This window comes from Sarcophilus harrisii, chromosome 3 (genome assembly GCF_902635505.1).
Source record: "Sarcophilus harrisii chromosome 3, mSarHar1.11, whole genome shotgun sequence".
Taxonomy (NCBI): domain Eukaryota; kingdom Metazoa; phylum Chordata; class Mammalia; order Dasyuromorphia; family Dasyuridae; genus Sarcophilus; species Sarcophilus harrisii.
In genome coordinates, this window is record NC_045428.1 from 518,930,725 (window position 1) to 518,948,270 (window position 17,546).

At 35.1% G+C, this 17,546-nt stretch overlaps 1 long non-coding RNA gene across 1 annotated transcript in view; it reads left to right on the forward strand.

Annotated features, from left to right (window-relative positions):
- Window positions 1-1,549: 1,549 nt before the first annotated feature.
- Window positions 1,550-17,546, forward strand: part of LOC116422757 — a 68,674-nt gene continuing 52,677 nt past the window's right edge. The window contains exon 1 of the long non-coding RNA XR_004233271.1: window positions 1,550-1,753. This is a non-coding gene — a long non-coding RNA (uncharacterized LOC116422757). The remainder of the gene's footprint in view (window positions 1,754-17,546) is intronic.

Consider the following 17,546-nt stretch of genomic DNA (forward strand, 5'->3'; position numbering starts at 1 on the left):
GATCATATTTGATAAGATTTGGACAGAGATCTTTATTAGAATTTAAATAGTACACTAGCCAATTTGAAGAATTCTTTTTTTCTATATTTTAAGAGGACTGAGAACTTAATTTAGAAAATAGACATACACAATTATGTTGTTTCTGACAGTGTGAAAGGTGTTCATGCATATGATTGCCTCCTTAAGAAATGGTTGAAAAGGTAGCAGGCATATTTGCAGTTGACCCTTTCCATCCAGGAATTTCAAGGTACTTTCCAGGTTTAAAATGAACAGAATTGTATTTCTAAACTAAGAAAAGCCCAAACAAGAAGTGAGGGGAATATGAAAGAAGCAATACCAAATTTATCAGAATTTGGCAAAGGCATGGGATTATATGGCAGTTAGAAAAGATTTGATTGGCTAGCTGGTACAGTGGGGTTGTGTTAAACTTGAAATCAGGAAAATCTAGGTTTCATCAAAAATCTAGGAAATCAAAAATACTGCCTTGGATACTAGTTGTATAACTCTGCATTTAAATCACTTAACCTCCTTCGGTCTGCTTCCTTAGTTAACAAAATGAAGATTACTAGCAAGGTTGCTGCTGTTAAGATCAAGTGAGAAATCATGAAAAGTGCTTTGCTGTTTATTAGGTTCTTTATTGATTGAGAGTATAGGGTATAATGATTTTATTGGGGCTTTAAAATAGTCACTATATCAGCAAAATGAACTTTTGAAGAAAACTTCTATAGAAGCCAAAATCAGCCACAACTACCATCTAGAAATGTCACTTAAGACTGTTTCTGGGGAGCTAGGGTAGGTAAGTCATTTTCCTTTCTTTTCACCTGACTTCTGATTCCTTTCAAATACAATTTTGTGACAATTTAAAAATTAATTGAATGAGACCATTAAGAATCATTGGAAACGTAGGAACAAACAATTTGAGTACATTGATGGAAGGGAGAAGAAGGGTATAAAGTAGACTTGGGAACCAATGAGTGAGTGAGTGGGTGGTAAGGAAGAAGTGTAAGGGAACTTAGATTATGATTTCTGGAAATCTGACATTAGTGTGAATAATAACAAAATTAAAGGAAAATGTTTTGGTTTTGCATTTATTGTTTGTTTTTTTTGATAGAGATTTTAAAATCAGTCATAGTATCATTAATATGAAGCTGCAATAAATCTTAGTGGTGATGGAGTCCAACTGCCTCACTTTACAGATAAGGATTCCCAGATTCCCAGAGATTAAATGAATTGCCCAGAGTTACACTGGAAGTGATAGGTTGGGATTTGAACTCAGATCCTCTACATTTAAAATCTGACTTCTGAGGCAGCAGATGAGAGGAGGTTATGACTAGGGAGGGGAATTTCAGAGCTCAGGGTCTTGTACATAGAGTAGTTTTGTAAAGAGATGATATTTATATGTGACTATTCCTATTCATGGCTGGCTCATCTTGGAGATGGAGTCATCAGAGTGGAGTATAATCTAAGATATGAGGGTTTCATGAAGGTCATCCACATAAATATTGCAGTCACTGGGGATGGTGGCAAGTGTTGGAATGGATAGGAAGGTTGTGAGTCACATATTGAAGTCACCGAGGAAGTTGAAAGAATGTTTTGGACGTCAATATGTGACAATAAAAAGAATGGAGATAGTGTGATACAATCTGCTTGCAGTTCTGAAAGGACAAGCTGTTGTTAATTCAATGAGGAAGACAAAGCAAGGGACTGGAAATAGCAATAAGCATCAAAGAGTTTCCTGACTTCTATTCATCCTGTAAGTAGAGAATGGCTAATAATAATAATAATAATAATATAATGATAATAATAGCTAATGTTTATAGAGTGTTTTAAGGTTTGTGAAGCACTTAGCATATGTCAAGTCATATGATTTTCATAACCTTATTGGGTAAGAGTTATTGTTACCCCCATTTTAAAGTGAGGGAAACTGAGATTAAGAGAGATTAATTAAGTGAATCACTCAAGGTCAAAACAATTAAGTGATTTGAATTCAGGCCTACTTGACTCCAGACCCAACACTCTATTCACTAAGATTGAGCTGCCTTATTATACATAGGCCATGAGAGAAGAAGAGATAGAGTGGAGGATTTGAGGTCACCAGGAGAAAGTCAAGTTTCAAATGCTAGGAGATGGAAGGAGTAGAAGAGGAAGAGATCAGTGATGAAGGGGATTTTGTAACAGTGGAGTACCAGAGGATGCAGTACTAGGGATGAACTGAGGAAGATAGACAGTAGATAAGGATAGGAGCTGAGGCAGATTGGGATGAGAGGATATGAGAATTATGTCAAATTTATGAAGGCTATCATGCAGACAAAAGACTATTTTATATCATCCTAAAAATTACCAAGAAGTAGATTTGCAGGCTTTGGTGAAAGGAAAATAAAATAAAATAAAATCAGATTTTCAGAGGTAGAAGAGTCTTCTTCCTGTGAGTCTTTAGACAAAGGCTGGAGGACCACTTTGGAAGCTCAGAATTCATGGAGAGAGAAAGAATGAGAGAGAAAGAGAGGAAGGAAGGGATGGAAGAAGGAAGGGAGGGAGAGTCATAGACAAAGAGACAGAGAGACACACACAACCAGAGACAGAAACAGAGAGAAAAGACAGAGACAGAGACAGAGAGAGACAGAGACAGAGAGAGCAGACAGACAGAGATATCCACACTGGGGGGGGGGGGGAGGAGAATGAATTAGAGAGTGATAGGATATAGATTTCCCTTTTAAAAGGGAAGTATATATGGGGAAAAAATCAACATTTTGATAACTTCAGATTGAGGTGAGAAATCCCCCATCTAATGCAGATAAATCAGAAAGAAATAACGTCAGTAGGTTTCAATAACTCCTCTTAAAATTTTCCTGGGGAATTCACTTAATTGCTTTGTCACATTCAAAAGCTCCAGCTTCTGTTATTAAAGCTCATAACAGTACCAAAAACAATTGTTAAGATGTTTTAAGATTTACTATACTTTTTCCTTAAAATGATCCTGTGAATGTCATCATTCTCCAACAAATGGATAAAAGGAGGAGCCAAATTTCATTAAGGCTTTAGGGTAAAAAATAGTCCACTTTTAGCTCTCATTTCTTATTTTTAGCTATAGCCATGACTGCCTCTAAATTGATTAAGAAACATCATTCAATAAATATTTTTAAGTTCCTTTGATATGACAAGCATTGTGAGCAGGAGGGAACAGGACAAGCCTTGCCTTTATGAACAAGTCCAGAGAACTTTGATGATGCAGTTCTCATGGAGAAGAGGCTGGGAAGCTACTTCTAGAAAGGAATGATGAAATGTAATGGAAGGGCTAGGCTCCCTAATTTAGAGAACACAGAGATACTGTTTGTATTCTTCAACTCACATGAAGAAGAGAAATCTTTCAATTGGCTGTGGACCAGAACTGGGAATCTTATCGAATGACACTAACCAGGCAAGGTCTTTCTTTTTTCCCTCTTGGCTGTCTGAGTAAGAGAGACATTATAAGCTCTGGAAAGGGAAAGGTTTGTGGTCTTTGTCTCTTTGTTCTTTCCTGTTTTTAGGTGAAGGAATATCAGAGAGGGCTTTGACTGTGAACTTTGAAAAGCTGGGAATGAAAGTCACCACAAGTCTAGTAGTTGGAATTTAGACCAGAATTTGCTATTAATCAAAGCACTGGCACAGTTCTGGGAACAGAAGCAAAGTATAAAGTAGCTGAGATCTATCTACTGTTTATGTCAAACTTGGAAGTGAACTAAGCAAGACAAATGCTTTGTAGAAACTGTTTTAAGTTTGATCCCACTCTTCCCAGGGACCAAGGCAGTATAGGGTCTCATATGTTTGTGCTTGTGTTTTGGCTATGTCTCTTCATTAACTATCCCTTTGCAAATGCTTAAATAATGCTAATTGGTTGTCTGTGGCGCTAACAACTGAAAATTAATTTTGGGAAGATCATATTGGAATTGAGTCTTAAGCAAATAGCATTAAAGAAGAATCACTTTGGCCTCAGGATGTTCCTAGAACCAAGGAGTAGGAGAAGTATTCTTGCTCAATGGCTAATTCATCAGTAAAAATGAGAATCCGGATAAGGATCCTTATAGGTTAGAAAGATTACATATACATTGAGGGTGATATAAAAGATGAGGAAGATATGGTTCCTGCCCTCTGGATATTTGTATTTCTATTGGTAGTGAAGGCATGTATTTGTGTAACAATAATACAACATAAATTGAGATCTTGGAATAATGTAAATAAAGCATAATAGAATTTTGAAGAAGGAGAAAAATCTTAGAAGATTGTGAGAAGCTCCCCCTCACCCCCATAATTCAGTCTCATTGGAGTGAAGATTTTAGAATTGAAGACCTAAGGGATTGGAGAAATTTGGAGTGTTTGATCATTAGAGTCCAGGGTTAACAGAAGTTAGCAAAAATAGAGTGTGGCAGTCATTAGTTGCTCCTTTTCTTTCTTGCTCTGGGCTCCTGGGAACCTGCTTTGTTTTCAGCATGGTTAGTTCAAGGCCAAATTTAGGAAAAGGAGCTGGCTTCCATCCAGCATATGGCAGCTCTTCTCAGGGTTAAGCTATTGAAGATGATGGCACTTCTTTCCTCTGGCCTGATGCCTGCTGTCTCTTTAGGAAGAGAACTTATCTCTTTGTCCAGCCCTTTCTTTACTTGGCTCAGTGACTCTGAAAGATAGGACTCATTAGAGACTTTCTTTAGCTGCCAAATGGACAGACACAGCTCTAAAGGGAGAGTCTCTGTGGCATTTTCCTTCTCTTACATGCTTTGTTTTTGATTTTGTAAGCCATTCAGATAATGAAAAACACTAAAGAAACAAGCAGATAGACAAAAGTATAAGATGACCAAAAATACATATGGGAATGTTAAGATATTCAATGAGTCAAATGAAGAAAAGGAAAATGAAAAACTATGGAAAAGAATGGAGGTAGTATTTTGTGGAAGCAAAATTGCTCACATTTATCAGGTAAAGAAGAATGAAATTGATAAGACATAACATCTCTTGTGACTTGATGAGGAGCAACACTCTCAAAATACTGAGAGCAACAATACTGTATAGAGAACATCCAAAAGAAAAGGAAGTGAATAATGCCAGACAGATTGCAGGTTTATGGTTTGCAGAAAGAAGATAAGGGGAAAAACAGAAAGGGATAATGCATTAGAGCTAGTTAAAGAAGGAAGGGACTCTAAGAAAGGAATTAATATTTGCAAAGTTTGCAGGGTAGAAACTACATAAAAAATCCTGTTATCCAATGAAGAGCTGGATAAGGGAACATGTTATGACTAGAGAGGCTAAGATAATTAGGTAGCTCAAAAAATTATAGAGTCTGAGGTAGGAAGGAAAAATGACTTATAAAACAGCTATTGATAAAGAGTACAAAAGAATTCAGTTGGAAACGTTGGTTGCATGATTGGAGCAGCATGACCTAAATCCTAGGATGCTGAATGAACAAAGCAACCACTTCATGTACATACGACAAAATCATTTTAAAATAGCCTTGATAACTGGGCAGTTTTAGAACACTAAAGAACAGCAAGTAAAGAGTTGAAATAAAATTAAAACAATCCTGAAGATATATAACCTTGTACTATATTTACTTATGAAGACAAACTTTAAAAGGAAGAGAGAAATTCAACATATACAATATCCTTTACAGTCAGATCATAAATATGGCCCATTGATATCCTTTCACTATGGGACTCAATTGAATTACCTCTGGTTAAAATATGTTGAGGGTCAAAGTCCTTTTCAAAATAGAGCTAACAAACACCCATATTTGTGTTTGATTTTTTTCACTACCCAATTAGATGACAAAGTTCATTCATAAAGATGACTTTTTAATTAAAAAGCAACATAAACAAAGTCTCTACTCATACTTGGAGCTCATTCTTCCATAAATACATGCATATTTAGGGATAAAATTAGATATTCACCAGAATTATGCATTGGGCATCTTCAATTGTAAGTATAAAAATATCTGTGTGAAGAGATGGACATGTAGAGAATACATATGACTAGGGTACATATATGTAAGAATACCTTTTTCCTTAAACAATGTAAAACTTCTGTCTTCTACTGAGGCATTTTGCTGTTCTCAGCTAGACTTGTTCCCTTTGTTTTCCACTCTCTCCATCAGTCAGTATTTTCCAGCATCAGCTGCCCTTTGAAGCTCCCTATAAGTCATGTTCTCTATTCCACTTAGTTGTCAATTTTCACTAATTTTCAAGCTTACCTAATAGCCTGATACACATCTACCAGGAATTTTCCTGTTACAGTTCTTTCAGCCACATCCACAGGATAGTATGATGGTTAATAAAAGAGTCCAAAATTCTTTAATCTATTCTGTTAACCATTAGTCCCTTTCTGTGCTTCACTAATAGTCCTTAGCTGATCTTTATATCTACCAACAACTCAATCCTCCATTTGTTGGAAGTGCTATGATTGGTAAGCCTTTTTATTGAAGTGAAAACTATGGATATCCTCAATCAGCTTTCTCTGCCAATAACTATGAGATTGTATTGACTCTCTCTAAGACTTATGTTGACTCTAAGACTACTCATGCAATATCTATGAAACTCTTTACAACTTTCCCAGATTTATCTGATGGATAAGAAGCTCTTTGCTTCAGCTAGGATGTACTTGAAAGTGTAAGATTTAGATTAGATCTGCCCTTTGACATCTTATTAGCATTCTACTTATAACAGAACTTTTTTATTGAACAGCCTTTTATTGTCTCCCTGTTCAATTCTCTAATTTAACATCAGAGGCTTTAATTTTTAGATCTCATTGTATCTTCTGCATGGTGTATAACTCCTCAGGGCTTTTCTTTCTGAAACAGAAAAATATTAAGAGACTCTGTGGCCAAGAAACTGTTTTAACATGATCCCAGAAGTCCCTCTATTTTGTGCAGGATAACAATAGCTATTCTGGCTATAGAATTCTGAAAAACTGTTGACATATCAAAATCTGGTCTGTCTTTTTGATCATTCTACATTATGCAATTTTTAAACATAAGGGGCAAGAAAATGAAATACTTGATCCTTATCACAGAATTATGAAATTTGTTAAGCAAGAGGTTATGACAGATGTAGTATGCTTTGATTTGAAACCCTGTGCTTTTGCTCACCATATTAATGCAGATTTTCTAGGTCATAAGGACTATCACATGAAATAAAAAATACATGAAAGATGACAGTGGCAGGAAATTACACGGGCGACTGTACAACTATCTTGTGAAAAAAATGATAATTTGGATACCAGACTGATTAGTTTTAGGTCTTTTCTTAGTAATTTCATGAATAATCTAGAATTCCTTCTAGAATCATCATAAAGATTGCCCTTCTACCATTCTCAATTTGGCCAATATATCTCATTAAGGATACTTTTCTCCAAAAATCAACCTGCTGGGTTCTTATCAAATTTATCAAACTCCTGTTACTTATCAAGATATATTTGGAAGTAGGACTAGTATGTACTGCATTGTGGGCAGACAATACTATAGCCTACCAAAGTTTTTGGGCAGAGTTTCTGCATAGCACCAAGTTCTTCTAGACAAGTCCCGTCTGTCAGAAAAGTCTTTGCTCAGTTACCTATGGGTTAGGTACCGAAGGTTATCCTTGAAGGTCAGTACTTGCTCCCTGTTGCATGGATGTGGAGCAAGGCTCAGTATGGACTTTGACTCCCAGATTCTAAGAGGCTCACCTTCTCAGCCTCTCGAAACTCCCAAAGTCGGAGACTTCGGAATAATTTTTGCCTAGAACAACCTCATACTAACACTTTAATTTCTGTATAACTTTCAAACCATTTTATTTTACAGGCTTTACACTACTCAGTAACTCCACTACCCATAACTCTTAGTTAGCCAATTTCAACTTTCTGCTCTTTAATCCCTGTGATGTAGGACTGGAGTCAGCCTAGGCTAAAATCCCTTTCCTCTGTTACCTTTCTCCATAATCTCATCCCTATATGACACAATTTGATGCCTCTTTAGTCTATAACCTTCTTTGCTTTCTTATTCCACTATTTCTCTGAAATCTCCATTGTATTGCAAATACATTCTCTTTTATCCTAGGTTTCTCCTTTTTGTACTCTTTCACTCTTCATTCTTATAGAAACCTAGATTTCTTCTGAAGACAATGTATTCCCTGGTACTTTCTCCCCTAGTTCTCTCTGTTTTTTAGTTTTCTTGCCGGTCTGATTCATTGCCTGATGTTTTTTGTAGCCTTGGGGGAAGGATGGAGTGGTTGTCCTGGACCAAATTTCAGCCGTGTTGGGGGTTCCTAACTTAGGGGTTGTCAGAGGAGGAAGGCAAGTGTGGTCTTCACACTTTCTTCCACCTGCTTCTCTTCCTTTAATAACTAGATAGAACTGAAGTCTGTTACTTGTTGTAATAGTGAGGGAAAGTCAGGGGAGACATGAGCTGCTAGAGACGAGGATGTTCCAAAGTATTCTATATCAAAGTGGAGCATAGAGCTGGGGGAGGAAGGGAGAGGTTCTTACTGAGGACCTTAAAGATTGACATTTTCCACTATTAATTTTGATTAATCCGATTTAGTTACTTTCTGTCTGTAAGAAACAGTTGTAATTGCTTGCTCTGTGGCACATAATTCCTATTTTTATTTTTTAAATTAGTGGGCACTGGAGAAAATATCTAGAAGTCCATCTCACTGTTTGCTTTATTCACAAGTCTTGTCTTTTCAGGTACAAAAGGTTTTTTTTGTTGTTGAAGGCCCATAAAGCTAAAGTTTGAATTCACTTTTCAACAACTTTCATTTCCCCATCTGGAGGGGGGAGTAATAAATTATCAGACGTGTTTTGGTCATGTCTCTGGAGTGGAGAGCCCCAGAAGACAGCCCTTCATTTCATGATTCATTCTGTTCTGTGTTAGGACATTGGTTAATGAATTCATCGCTCCCCAGTATGTGGTTGCTGAGATTTACTAAGCCAGATCTTCCATGTGCTAGATCATTTTTCTCTCCAGGCTCCTGGGGAGCTATTTCAAAACACATGATTAATGTTTGTGTGGATCTTGTCTTCTGTACTACTTGTGCCTGAAAAAGCGTGTATGTGTGTGTGTGTGTGTGTGTGTGTGTGTGTAAATAGAGTGTTGACACACTGATGTACATTTAACGAAGATGAGTTTGAGTTAAGAGAAACTGAGGTAATTTGTGGGGGGGGCCGAATTGCTAGAATCCTTTCAAAATATGAGTTACCATACTCAATAAATGCATTGGGGGGCTATATTTCTGTTTTCTTAAAACAATATTGTATATATATTATATAATATTTTAGTGGCTGGAAAGAATTCCCTTTACTGTATTAATACACTGTTTTGGGCTGTAATCCAATATTTCTTATTCCTTGAGCACTGAAAGTGAATTTAGAAGTAGGCATGCTTCCTTCCCTAAAGGCTGATGATCTAACATTAGAGAACACAATTTAGATAGTAGGAAGCAGCCCTTTGACTTACTACTATCTCCCAAATCTCCCCAAACCATAAAAAGACAATATAATACAATTTGACACAATGCAACCAAATTTAATCAAATACAATGCACATATACTCTGTGCCTAGCTCAACGAAGGGAGGAAACAAACATTTATTAAGTACCTATTATATCCCAGACAGGATGATAAGCACTTTATAAATACTATCTCATCTGATTCTCATAACAACCCTGTGAGGTATTATCATTTTACAGATGAAGAGAGTCAAGTAGACAGAGATTAGTGATTTGCTTACTAACGAAGTTAGTAAGTGATTGAGGCTGGATTTGAACTCCAATCTTCCTTTTCTCGAACCACTATTCTATGTACCTCTTCAGCCAGGAGAGACACATAGTTTATCTGGAATATGATTCCTTTCATAAAAGGGTTTACTGTCTAGAGAGTATATTGCTTTTTGCTTCTTGGATTTAAGCATTCAAATAACAAAGAAGAAATTGTTATGTTCCCACTCCTCAATTTCCCCACCCCATAGAAATATAGCATTTGTAATTGTCAGGAGGTTGGGCTACACCTAGAAAGATTTGAATCATTGTAAGACATAACTAAATATGGCTGTGGTTCAAACATTGTTTTAAAATGTATTGAAACTTGCAAGTTCAGAATAATTAAATATATGGTGGCAATTCAGGCCGAGGCTGAATAAACTATCCAATCAAGATTCTGAAACAGGGAGGCTGGACTGGATGACTTCTAGGTACCTTCAAACTCTAAGATTCTATTACTTTATATTCATATGGCCCCTTTTTTATTATAAAAACATTTTGAAAAGAATTCCTTTTAGAGAATATTTGTTAATGCAGTTTCCACAAAGCTATGAGAAATGTAGACTATGAGATAAAGGTGACCCCATTATTTCACAGACAGAAGGATCATATTAATAGATCAATGATAATCATTTATTCCTTATAACTCCCAGAGAATGTCACCAAAACAGTGACTCTCTGATATTCTCAGATGATGAATCACTTTAAAGGGGTTATTGAGGACATCAACCCTTTGCTCTCCATGATTTCTGAGAGAGAGTAGAGACATCCCAGTTTTTAAATAATGGTATAGTTGAATATTTGAGCCTATTAATAAATCAGCCCTTTTATTCAGGTGATGGTCAAATACACAGAAATCAAGCATTTTCTCATTCCCATTTTCTTAACCAGAGACCATAATGTTAGTATTTCCAATTACAGGAAGAAGAAAGGAAGGAATAAACAGATGGAAGCCCTGAAATTCAATGTTTACCATAAGCCTAAAACCTGTTGTTTAGACAGACACATTTTATAATTTAAAGGGTTTAACTAAAGTGAATATTGCTTTAAAATAGTGCATTTCTTTTTAAGTTTTAGTCTTCAGATGACACTTTGTACACATTTCTTGAGGCCAAAAATTATGAGTCAAAATCATGAACAGTCTGATTTGGTGGCACAAAGTTATTTCATACATAATTCTTAGTGATATGCCAAAGATGGTTGTTCATACTGTAGAATACCAGATAAAACACTGTAAATAGAAAATATGGTGGAAGGGCAGAAGAGAAGATAGCTTCTACTTCACTTATGATTTGGTTTCTTAGGGAATACACAAGTAAGAGCACTTCAGAGTAGGAAAGAAAGTTTTATGAGGCAATGCAAAGTTTAAATGCAATGTCAATATTCTAATTCTCTCAGAACTTGAACTTCCATTTGACACTTTCTTAAGTTATGTTAAACATGCTTTAACTGGAACAGGATGAAAATTTTTACTGGCATTTAATATTTTGGCAAAAATAAAAATTTTGGTTTTATCCACAGTACTTTAAAAGTCATGTTTTTAAAGAAATTATTTCTGGTTAAAGTGATATATTCTCATCAAGTGGCAGGCCACAATGATAGGGAAAGCAAGCATGTTATATATCATCACAAATGACTCAGAAGTTCCCTTGCTAGTGTTTTAAAGGTGAATCACACTATCACATTTTATCTCTATTTGACATGAAATATAATGAAAAACATTCAGTAGTGTTTACAAAAGGTAAGGGGTTATTTGATAAGACATCAGAAAAATATCAAAATAAGGTACGGCCTGTTCAACATGGAAGATTTTGCAGTTTAATTTTCTTTCAGGAGGGCATATATTGTATATCTGCTTATTCATTGGTTTAAGATGTGAACTAAAAAATATAAAATTCATGTGAAGAAAAAATATAGTTCAACAAATTTTTAACCCTGTTTCTAAAAAGTCAATAATAGCATTGCTTCTAAATCATAAAATTCTGGAATTTAAAAAATTCTCTTTATCATCCCATATGGAAGTTAACAAGGTATTGTATAAAAATGTGAGCTAGGCTACTGACATTTCTAATTTGGAGTATAATGTGTAAATGTGTGTATACACACATACAAATATATGGCAATTTCTAATAAATTGATCTAAATGTCAGCCAACAAAAATAGTTCTGTTTAATATGGAACAGGACATAAACTTGATAATACAAAAGGCTTAAATCAAAAGGCTTGATGATATTAAGCAAACCATAGGCCTGTGTTTCACTGACTGTTCATAAAGAAATGCCCACTTGGCGACAACTTGGGACTGACCCTGGCATCAGGTGATAAATAGCTTCAGTAGGATTGGCAAGGTCTGGGAACATGGAGGATGGAGAGGTCCCTGGCTCCATATTCTGATTGCCTTCTTCCCTCACTTCTTGTTCAGTATTCTTAGAAATTTTTATTAGTAAGTGAGGCCTGCAGTCATAGCAGAAGGTTTTTCAGCCTTCATTACCCAAGTACAGTAGAAATTAGGTGATAATGATACTTATGGTTTTAAGATATTAAAGGAAGACTGTAGCTTATATCTTAAATAAGATTTAAGATATCTTTGCAAGAAGGAAAATAAAGAAAGAGGGAAAAGGAGTACTAGGAAAAGAGAGAAAGATGGATGAATGAAAAAGAGAAGGGACAGAGACTAAAAGACAACCACATATAGGGAAAGGATTATATTAATGGTGATTATGATGATGGCGATGATGATGATGATGATAATAATGATGATGGTGATTAGAGCTAGTGTTTTTTATAGGGTTTTAAAGTTTGCAAAACATTTGACGCTTATTCTCTCACTTGATCCTCACAAAAAGCTAATGAGGTAGTTGCTGTCATTATCTCAATTTTACAGATGAAGAAACTGATACTGAGAAAGTAAATTTCTTAGGATCACATAAATGGCAAGTTTCTAAGGACAGATTTAAACCTAGATTTCACTGACTCTGAGACTATAGAGAGGACAAAATGGAGGCAGAGAAGAGAGGTAAAATTTAGATAATTAAAGACAGTTATTGGGTTCAAGTAAAACTTAAACTCATCTTGATTGTGGATTTTAGGGCATCATTATCTCGAATAGTGAGAGTGACGGCAAAATATTAATAAATTGTTGATCACTCTTCATAGTTCTTTTTCCTTAAACCTTGAGAAATCTCTTTTATTTAATCACAACACTCCTATCTCTACAGGTATAAATTATTTTGGAATAAATCATAGTAACAAGAGCAAAGTACTATAATGCAAAGAATTCTTTTTTTGTTATTGTTTAGTAATTAAATTTTTATTGAAAATTTAAATATGATCATTTCACTATACAAACATGACTCCTTATCATCAAGGGGATAGTTTTCCCAAATTGGAATAGATATTAAAGGATAATGGAAGAAGAGAAAGGATATAGAAGGGAAACAGAAGCTCAGGAGAGTGTAGAAGAATTGGAGGGTAGGTGGTATAGATGCTTATCAGGAGCACAGTGATAATAAAATCTCTGCTACCTTTCATTGATCAACACAACACAATACAGTAACACAAAACAATACAACATAACACAATAAAGTATTATAACATGACAATATTATAGGATATGATATACTAAATATAATATAGCATAATAAATAATGTGATGTGACATGCTGATATAAAATAATATAATATAATAAGATGTGACATGATATAATACACATAGGTATATAAATATGCACAAAATAAATATTAGGTGATTTTGTTGAGAAAGTTCATTAGTATCCAAGGGAACAAAAAGGCTGTGTATATAATATTAATAATAATAAAACCTAGCATTTATAGACCTTGGTGTCTGTCTGGTACGGTACTAAAACACTTAACTATTTTGCTTGATCCTCGCTACAACTCTGGGATATAGGTGCTGGTATTATCCCCATTTCACAGATGAAGAAATTAAGGCCAGTAGACCAAGGTCAAATAGCTATGATAAAAGGTGGTATTTGAACTGAAATTTACCATTACCTGAAGTTGATTGGAGGAAGGAGTGTGTTCCAGGAGTAGAGAATGGAAATTACAAAGGCCTGTAGCTAAGAAATAAAATGTCTATGGATAAGGAACAGTAAAAGGGCAGCTTGGCTGAATGTAAGAGTGTGCTAAGGAGATTAAAGCACAGTAAATATAAAGTGTCATAAAGCTATAAAGAATTGAAATCGGGTTATTAAAGATTTTAAATACTAAGCATTTAATTAATTTTTCAATTAATTAGTGAAATGCTAAGCATATTTAATATGAGGTAATAGGGAGTCACTGGACTTTATTGAAAGAGAAATGCTATGGTCCAATTTATACTTTATGAATGTCACTTTGGCAGGAAAATCACTTGTGGAGACTTCATTGCAGAGGGGAATAATTCGAGGCAGTGAAGCTAGTTAGGTGGAGATTGAAATAAGTTAGGAAGAGGTAATGGAGTTTTGGACTAGGGACCTGGCTATGTAAGTGGACTAGAAGGGGGGATATGTGAGATGTTGTGAAGGCAATATTGATAAAAATTTGGTAATTGATTAGTTATGTAAGGAAAGTGAAAGGAGGAGTTGCGGATGATTCTGAGGTATGAAATGGAGTGTGAGAATTATTTTAATTTCCATTTCTCTAATTATTCCTGACTTGAAACAGTTCTAGGTGGTACTTAATAGCTCATTTTTCTTCCTTTGAAAACAGCCTGTTTATATACTTTGACCATTTATATATTGGGGAATGTTTCTTAGTCTTACAAATTTGAATCAGTTTGTGATATTTTTGAATATGAGATGATTAGGTCCCTTCCAGCTCTGGCTTTATGTGTCTAGCAGAAGAAGAAAGGAAGAAACATTTATATAGTGCTTATTATATTTCAGTCATTGTGCTAAGTACTTTTATAAACATCATATTACTTTGTCCTGAGAGCAATACTTTGAAGTGGATGCTATTATTATCTCCATTTTACAATTGAGGAAATTGAGGTGAACAGTTGAGGATTACAAAATAGAAGTTTGAGGAAGGATTTCTGTCTTTGATTTCAGTGCTCTATCCAGTGTACTACAAGCTGCTTCTCCAGTATTTTATCATCCTTTGTGTTTAATATGTGGGCATTTTATTTTACCCAGGGAACCAGTACTCAAATTCTTTATACATTCTTAATGAGGTAGAATTAAATACCCTCCTAGATCAAAGACAATAACCCAGAAATAGATTCTATATTATGTAGCCCAACTTCTTAAATTGTGTTTTAAGAGTCTATCTTGTAACTGAATGTGAGGGTGGCAAATTATGATTTATTATCAGTAAATATTTGATTTATATATATCTATTTTCTATATCTCCCTAGGATCATGTAAAAATTTCTCAGGCATAAAAGGGATCACAAGTGGAAAAAGCTTAAATAGCCCAAACAACTTGATGGATTTTCACATGTACCTTAAGTCTCATTGCTTTAACATCACATATCAATAGTTGACCAGTTGACATTTTTACTTGAGGATCAAATATAGAACATGTCTCCTTAATAAGTTATTTGGCTTCACAAGGGGATAATCAAGGAACTTTAAATGTGCAAGAAACCAGATGACTGTACATCTGGGACTCAGAGACTTCCATGACTTATAAGATCAAAATAGGCTTCAGAGCTAGTCAGGATTGATTTTTGCTATGCACACAGATCATTATCATAGCTAAGTCATTTCATTTGGGATCAAACCTTTCCTTTAGAAGGTTGTCATCATATCTGATGACTGAACATTGATTTGAGTGCACACCTGTAAGAGTTCCCAAGGGACAGCAAAAAGGAGAAAGAAGCTGCCTTCACACCCCTACGGCTGTGTCAAACTCTTGTCACTGACTTGGACCCATCAGAGTTTTATTCTATTTGACTTCTTTTTTTTTTTTTTTTTATAACAACTCATTTAAAATTTTCAATTTATTTATTAATCACCTACTATGTGCAAGATATTGTACTCCTTTAGGTGCTGGAAAACAAAGATGAAAAGTGACAAAGTCACTGTCCTTCTGGAGCTAACAGTTTAAAATAATTAGACATGTAACCTAAACTAGTGCAGGGATAGACTGATTTAAATTAGTAAACATCAGACGTTATGGCAATGGTTCTTAAAAAGTGTGCCAGAAGTTTTCCAGATTTCTCATGAAATTTTAGACATATCAGATAAAAGAATATCTATAAATAACTTCATTTAATATTGATTTTACTTACACTATGTAATAAAATATGCTATTCATGAAATAAAAATTGCTTATTTACAAATATTACTAACCTCAAAATATAGCTAATCATAAACTTAACCTCTATTTGCCTAAGTTTCCTCATCTGTAAATGGACATAATAACAGTACCTATCTCCAAAGCTTTCTGTGGAGATAAAATGACAGTACACAGTAGGCACGAAATAAGTGTTTATCCCCCTTTCTTCTCCCCCCATAGTATTATCAACTTAAATGGCCAACGTGCCACAATTCTTCAAACTCTCTAAGCTCTGTTCCAGCTCAATTTCCTATCCTCCTATGGTCACACCTAAGAGACTGACTGTAGGCATTTATAAAGAGTTTTCATTAAAGCTTCCCTCGTTAGTACTGGACTAATAACAAGAGAAAAATGAGACAATGGTTGGTATTGAGTGAGCGAGAAATCTTGTGGACCATTAGAACTGAGATGCAATAATGATCTAATCTAAAAAGTACCCTAAGAGTCTTATTCTCTTATAGTTATGTAAACCAGTTCCTCTCAACTGACTGACAGGAAGAAAGAAGGGGGATAACTTTTTGTGTAGGTCTCACAAAAGACTCTGAAGGAATTATTACTAGACCTCAAAACAGCTGCCTACGTTTTAATTATGCAATGTCAGAATATTAGCTTCTCATGAGGTTATTAGTGGGCACAATTTACAAATAAATGCCTATAGTCTGCCGCTGATTTTTTTCTTAGTTTGTTTTCATTTTATTGTTCAAAATAATTAATGGTCATGTTGGACTGGTAGTGGCTGACTGTCCATTAATATGTTTAAAGTCAGTGACAGTTACTAATGTGGTGTTTTAGAATAAACAAAAACAACACATCTAAGTAATTAATTGTGGCTTTTCAAACAACACTGAATTTGAAGGACCTCTGGGTTAACCTCTACTTTCAGTCATGAAGAAATTTTTCCCAGCTCTGTGACAACTACATGTAGCCTCAAGTCAGATCTGGGTACATGATGAAAGCTAATAGTTTAATCCAGTAGTTTCCAGACTTCATGTAGCACTGACTACTTTACTTTTTTTTTTTTTTTTTTTTAACAAATGAGCATAAAATTGTCCCCTATTCAAAACATAATTTAAATAAATGTAGGGTATGTATGAATTTTTTCCCCAATTAATGTGTGTCCATATAGGACTGTCCAGATGTGCCTTATAGGTAAACATGAGTCTCTAGAATCTCCTCCACCTGCTCTTCTTTATAGGAGATGTTGGGTCCATGGAACCAGCTGCTCTCCTCTTCTCAAAAATAATTTGTTGGGTAGAATTATAACTTAAACTACACTTCTGATCATTAACCATAATTGGGGAAGGAATGCCCCCAAGATATATATCCAGGTTTTATTCTTTCCCACCAAATGCCCATTCCACAAATATAGACAAGAGAGAAAGGGGAGAAGAAGGATGAGCATGAGGAAGAGGAGGAGGTGAGAGAGAGAGAGAGAGAGAGAGAGAGAGAGAGAGAGAGAGAGAGAGAGAGAGAGAGAGAGAGAGAGAGAAAGAGAAAGAGAGAGAGAGATTC